This window comes from Curcuma longa, chromosome 4 (genome assembly GCF_044706935.1).
Source record: "Curcuma longa cultivar G26 ecotype Majalengka, Jawa Barat chromosome 4, ITB_CL_G26_1.1, whole genome shotgun sequence".
NCBI classification, from domain to species: domain Eukaryota; kingdom Viridiplantae; phylum Streptophyta; class Magnoliopsida; order Zingiberales; family Zingiberaceae; genus Curcuma; species Curcuma longa.
The window spans coordinates 3256891-3264061 of NC_133864.1; the positions used below are offsets into that span (position 1 = coordinate 3256891).

Consider the following 7171-nt stretch of genomic DNA (forward strand, 5'->3'; position numbering starts at 1 on the left):
CAACTCGACCTGTTATGCGTTCAAGATAGGTCCATCGACCGACCAACATTGGATGCTATCGGTGAGCAAGAACTCAGTTTTACCATCGCCTCAGCCACAAATTCACCAACATCGCTGCCAATGCCGTATTCCCTGGCACGAGAACTAGCCATGAGTATCGTCGAAGGGAGACGAACTCTCTTCAAACCTTGTAGTACTAGCTTAAAGGAATCACATTCGATTCAATAATTTCATACAGTTGTATAGGTGGAATTTTCAATCCTTTACCAATCTTTTCTCTACCTTTAATCTACAATAATGCTTGTAGAGATTAGTGTAATGATCAAAGAGAATATCATTATATGATTTTCTTTGTAGACAATGATTTTAATTGACCTGGATTAGGTTCAACTGAACTATTTTAATTTTTAAATTTGAATTTAATATATTAATATTGCTATATATAATATAATATAATATAATATAATATGTGGGAAACAACTTTCAAACACTGCCAAACTTGAGATTGAGAGATTTTGTTCTGACTTAGAGATTTTGTTCTTCAAACAAATTAATTATGCGGGAAAATTATGTGATCCACGGAACGATCACTAAGCCATCATTAGTCAAAGTCTTTGAACAAGTCAACAACGACAATACTTGATAATTGTAATCAAAGTCAGTTTCCTTCCCACCCAACAATAGAGACTAGACCGTTTCACTATCTTTGACTTTGTAATTTTATTTTATTAGCCCCTTTATATATAAAAAAAAGTTACACTAATATTTTACATATGTATATTTTTATTTGATGTTGTTGTGACAATTATATTACAACTGTTACAACGTATTAAATAGTAGTTACTATAATATAAAATAAAATTATTTAATTTATCAAAATTATCTAAACTTATCAAAATTATTTTAACTTAATCAAAATTAAATTAATACTATAAAAATGATAATTTCAGTTAGTCGCATTGACTCAATTCCTGAGGATGATCGTTCGGAATTTGGGAACGGAAGTTTTCCATCAATCACAGGGGTTGGCAAGTGGAAAGCGCACGTAGCGGCCAACCCAGATGTCCATCATCCTTTGATTGCGATCCATCCGCCCCTGCTCCGCGAATACGCCGTAGCTGGAGTGAAAAGTGCGGATCCTGAGTGACAACCTGAATGTCCTACCGCGACACCATGGCACCGGAGACAAATTAATATTATTATAACAATTATTGTCAATAGCTATTACAAATTGTTACCACATAATCGCTACAATATTTTTGAATCAATTTAGCTAAATTGAAGTAATTTTGATTAAATTAATAAAAAATATTTTAATATAACAATACTTTATATAGTAATTTTGATTGAGCTAAACTTGTTATAGCAGTTACACGTAGTTATTTTAATAACGGTAGAATAAAAGTATTTTTGAGATAACAAAAATACTAAGGTGAAATTTTATTTTTAAAAAAAAGATGTGTCTTTTTTTTTAAGATAACTAAGAGCACCCGTTTCATTATTGACTAGGGGTGAGCAGTACCCGCCCGGCCCGCTAACCCGCCCACCACCCGCATCCGAAACCCGCCAGCCCGCAAGGTTTAAAAAAAATTAAAAATAAAAATGGATAGAAAATTGACAAACCCGCTTGTACACGGGCGGGTTTCAGGTTTTAATTTTAAAATCCGACTAAACCCAACCCGCCACGCTATTTATATACAAATAATAAAATATATGTATAGGGTTTAGGGTGCATTGAAAGAAAATAGCAAGCATTGTCTTGATGATTAAAAGTCTCATACTTTCCTACTTGTAAGTGGTGTCATTCAAATTAAATCTTGTGTCCTATTAATCTATTATATAACAAACTTTGATTTATCTACTTGTAGGCCAAAGAGTGCTGCATTTTGGATTTTTTGCCCCAACTTGGATAATTCCTAATTACCTGGACTTGGACTTTGGTGTTGAATTATGAATTATCCTTATTTTTTTTTGTGGCCATGAGATGCTTCCTATTTTGGTATGAACATTGTTGATTAGTTATAAAACTGTGGATTGTATTTTAAACTCTTTTGTAGACTCTTATTATATTAATTATCATCCGTAAAATTTATTTTTTTACATTCGATAACCCGCCAATCCGCCCGCCCCCCGGCACCCGCCGAATTTGATGCGAAAAAAAAATCGAGTTGGGTTTAAATTTTATTAACCCGCCAATGGTGGGTCGGGTGGGAAAATCGCACAAACCCGTCCGACCCGCCCACTTGCTCAGCCCTATTATTGACTTTTTTATCTAACAATTTAATTAACAATTATTTCTATCATCTATAGGAATCATCACCGTCCCCGGGGCAATGGTACAACGGTAGGACATCCGGATTATAACTCAGGGACCCGCAGTTCGATCCCTAGCTACGGCGTATTTGCAGGAATTTTCCTCCAAATGGGGAACACAATCAAAGGATGCTGGGCATCTGGATTGGCTGCCGTATGCGCTTCCCGATTTACCCTGTGGTCGATGAGAAACTTTCGTGGCATTGGACCGACCACCCCCAGAGATGTGGCTACTGGAATTATCATTTTTTTTATAGGAATCATCACCTCTCAATAACGGAGAGGGTGTAGGTCAACAAGATTCCCTTTTTTAATTCAACACTAATTTATTTATATTTGTTCAATAATAAAATAATATAAAATAAAAATTTAAATATTAAGAAATTTAAACGCCGTCTAATTCGGAGTTTAAATTCGAACAAATACAATATAAAAGATTTATAAAAATTAAATTCGAATACAAATTAAACTCTTTCTGATGCAGTTCAATTTGATTCTGATACACGGGCCGTAGGAAAAATTCCGGCTGGTCAAACCGGCGCTTTTTTCAAACCAGGACGTCACGAGAAGCACGGAAATGGCAACCCGCGCTTCGTCGTCTTCGTCCCTTCTTATCTATCTCCTCCTTGCAGAGAGGACTCGAGCTCGATCATGGCCCTTCCATTCCTCGTCCTCTTCTTCTTTCCTCGTCTCCTCTTCCCACCGCCAAACAGTTCATGCGGAGGAGTACACACTCCGACCCGGCGACTCCATCTCCCTCAATCGAACTATCGTCTCTTCCGCCGGAAGCTTCGCCCTCGGTTTCTTCCGCCTAGGAGCCTCCGTCCCTGCCCGCTACTACCTCGGCATTCGCTACCACAACGTCGCCGACGGAGCAGTGGTGTGGGTCGCCAACCGAGACAGCCCCCTCCGCGACGCCTACGGGAACCTAACCCTGGAAATCGACGGCAATCTAGTGGCATACAGCAGCAGCGGAAGCAAAATCTGGTCTTCCGATACCTCAGCGGCTTCCAGTGGCACCGCCGATGAAGCAGTGCTCTTGGATTCCGGCAACCTCGTCTTGAGAGTAGCAGCAGGCGATAAGGATAGATTCATCTGGCAGAGCTTCGATCACCCAACCGACACCCTGCTCCCGGAAATGAGGCTGACGTCGTACTCCGCCCCGGCATAGCCTCGCCGACGAGATGCGTGTCGCGGCGAGCCGAGGACGATCCCTCGTCGGGTAGTTTTACCTTGGGGATCGATCCGAGGACGTCGATACAGGGGTTCATCTGGCGCGGATCGGAGCCCTCTGGAGGTCTAACCTGCGGAGCGCGCCGGGGCTGGAGATCAACTCCACTCGCATCATCACCGCGAACAGCACCAACGCGTACGTGCACTCGATCGCCGTCGACGGGGATAGGGTTTCCTGGTGGTTCACAGCTCACGGAGGGCTCGGCGGTCTCCAGAGTCGTGATCCAGGAATCGGGCTTCTCCCAGCTCTTGAGTTGGAACGCGAGCTCCGGTAGTTGGGTCATAGAAGGATCCGTCCCCAACCTCCCGAGCAAGCCCTGCGAGTTCTACAACCAGTGCGGGCCTAACGGCGTGTGCGATGGCAGTCAACCTACTACCCTTTCGTGTAAATGCCTCAACGGGTTTGTGCCCAGAAATTTCAATCAGTGGGATGCTGGAAATTACTCAGGGGGTTGCATGAGAGCTACTGCTGGGGATTGCAACAGGGGACGGATCTATGTTCCTTATAATAACATGAAATTGCCTGATCGTATGATACTACTGAGAGATGCTAGTGAGAATGAGTGTAGAGCCAATTGCTCCGCGACTTGCAACTGCACAGCCTACTCCTTCTCCGGAACGATAAGCATCGGCAGCAGCACTAGATGCCTGGTTTGGTTTGGAGATTTAGCTGATCTTGTGCAGAATTTGAGTAGGGATGAACTCTTTGTGCGTGTTACTGCATCCGATTTAGGTAAGCATCTAGTTCTTTGGTTAGGGTGATAATTGCAGTGATGGCCTCGGTATATCGCTATTGTTACCTGTTGGTTGTCTCAAAGTTCCTTGTCTTCTTGAGGAAATTAAGTGTAATTGAAAATTGCTGTATTCTTATTTTTGTTTACTCTCGTCCATTTTAGAAGTTTGGAAGTGCAGAAGGCTAAGGATCTAATGGAAAGATCATGTTCTGAAAATTGCTTTTATCTTATGCAGATTCGGACAGTCAAAATGAAGGATCGTCAAGTAACTCGATGCTTTTACTTGCTATTATGCTAACAGTTGGGTTTATTCTGATACTACTCTCAGGAACTGCATTCTATTTCTGGAGGACAATTCACAGACGATCATGTAGCAATCTCAATATATGAGCACTCAATTTAGGAATTCTTATGATTAATCGAATTGTGATCATCAAATACTCTTCTTGAATGCAGCGAAGCACAAGGAAAATGCAACAAGATTGGAAGAGTTGAGAAGTCTTGATGGGGGCAGTATCATTGATGTACCCTTACTTGATTTTTTTAGTATACTTAAAGCGACAGATGGCTTTGCCCTTACAAACAAGCTTGGAGAGGGTGGGTTTGGTTCTGTCTACAAGGTGAGAACTTACCGATCTTTTAAACGTTATATCATAGCATGTTGGTCTATAAACATTTGTGTTATTTTTGTACAATGTAACCAAGCTTAGATAGTGGATAAACACAGGATGATGATGACGACAACGACGACGATGATAGTAGATTAGTTCATGCTACTTATAAATTGAAACAAACTTAAGCTTACATGTATGATGGCTTTTTGAATTAATACCATTTCATTGTATCTCAGGGAAAGTTACAGGATGGTCAGGATATAGCGGTGAAAAGGCTATCCAAGACTTCAAAACAAGGCTTTGTCGAATTCAGAAATGAAGTTGAGCTGATAGCCAGACTACAACACACTAATCTAGTGAAGCTTTTAGGTTGGTGCAGTCATCAAGATGAAGATACTTATCTACGAGTATCTGCCTAATCATAGTTTGGACAAATACCTATTCGGTTAGTCTGATTTCCTACACATTGAGTCAGATTTTATTAAAGGGATCTGGGTATATCTACATACTATTTCAACTAATTCTATGAATATATAAATGGTTCTAGATTCAAATCAGTCGTTGAAATTAGATTGGGATACGAGGTTCCAAATAATTGAAGGCGTTGCACAAGGACTTCTTTACCTCCATCGCTACTCCAGACTTCGGGTTATACATAGAGATTTGAAGACTGACAACATATTGTTAGATTACGACATGAATCCCAAAATTTCAGACTTTGGCTTGGCGAGGATATTTGGTGGGAAACAAAAGGAAGAAAATACTACAAGAATAGTTGGAACATAGTAAATAAACTACTACCACGTCAATTTATTTTTAGTATGTCATCTCTTAAACTTGTTCGTTTGATGATGAATGACAGTGGTTACATAGCACCAGAATATGGCTTGTATGGCCGTTTTTCAGAAAAATCAGATGTATTTAGCTTTGGCGTAATTCTACTGGAGATAATTTCCGGAAGAAGAAACAAAGGCTCATACCCATTGAATGGTTCATTGAATCTTCTTGGATTTGTAAGTACCTCCATTCCCGTTGTTGTTTGTGATCAAATACATTTCATCCTTGATTCACTACAGGCATGGAAACTTTGGGCCGAAGGAAGATGTTGTGAGCTGGTAGATCCCGCCCTCAAAGAATCGTTCCCAGTTGCTGAAGTGGCTAAATGCATTCAAGTGGGGCTGTTATGCGTCCAAGATGTTCCGAATGATCGGCCAACAATGGATTCTATCATTGCCGTGTTTGGTGAAGAGACCCACCAATTTTGCAGGCACCCCGGCAACCTGCATTTACCTCAGAAGATACAAGAACTTGGTCGACACTCTCAACTCCCCCTCAATTGACCATGAGCATGGTAGATGGAAGATGAAGGGTGTGAATTTGAACTTGTCGACAAAACAATTGTGTGGCCACTCACAATAGATTCTGCCACGAGTCAACAGAAAGAGAAGCATATTTTTGTTATTGAACCTTTTTTCTGGTCGAATGTAAATAGACTAAGTTTTCTGTGTGTTCAACTTTCAGTCACGTGGCAGATCCAGGAGTTGGTCAACACACTTGAATAGTCGAGTCAGTTAATTCATGATCAAACTTGGATCAAGTCAGTCAAGTTTGACTTGAGTTAGCTCGAATCACGTCCGACTTAAGTCCAAACAGTCTGATCTAGGATCGAACTCAAAAAAAACTGCTCTCGCATTCGGATGTGACATGACAGTTATTATGACGCTTGTTACAGAAGGGTGCACCTTTGGTGAAGAAGAAAGAGATGTTTTTTTTAAAGAATCCTGACCATCCTTCACTCTGATGTAAGATAATAGCGTCATTTTTGATAGGTACATTGGACATTACTAGTTTTACTTATTCGCTATTTACTAACTCTCCTTCAGAATTGGACTTGAGCGTTCGAAGGATCTCATCAAGGTCTGTCTTAGTCTCCCTTTTAACCCCTTTTTCAATCCTTTCAATTTCCCTTACTAGTTTGCTGTCGCCGAAAACTTTCATTGGAGCCAAACAGTTTCTCCTAGGTGTCCCAAAGTCCTTGTGTCACTTGATCGGGCAACTGTTGACCCGACAGAAACTGACTTGACATATATCCGACCTACCAAAAGAGCTTGGCTACATCGAAAAGTCAACTCATCCCCTGATCTTAATCGAATCAACATACAAATATAATAACGGTTGACTAAGTTCAAAACAAATACTACATATACTACATAATATATACCTACTATTCATCTTCTTGTGTCTTCTTCCATATGACTCCCTCCAAACATTCTTGTT

The 7171-nt window shown here is 40.5% G+C and overlaps 1 pseudogene; it reads left to right on the forward strand.

Moving 5' to 3' along the window:
* The first annotated feature begins 2909 nt into the window (after nucleotides 1-2909).
* On the forward strand, nucleotides 2910-6355 carry LOC141826265 (receptor-like serine/threonine-protein kinase SD1-8; annotated as a pseudogene).
* The last annotated feature ends 816 nt before the right edge of the window (nucleotides 6356-7171 follow it).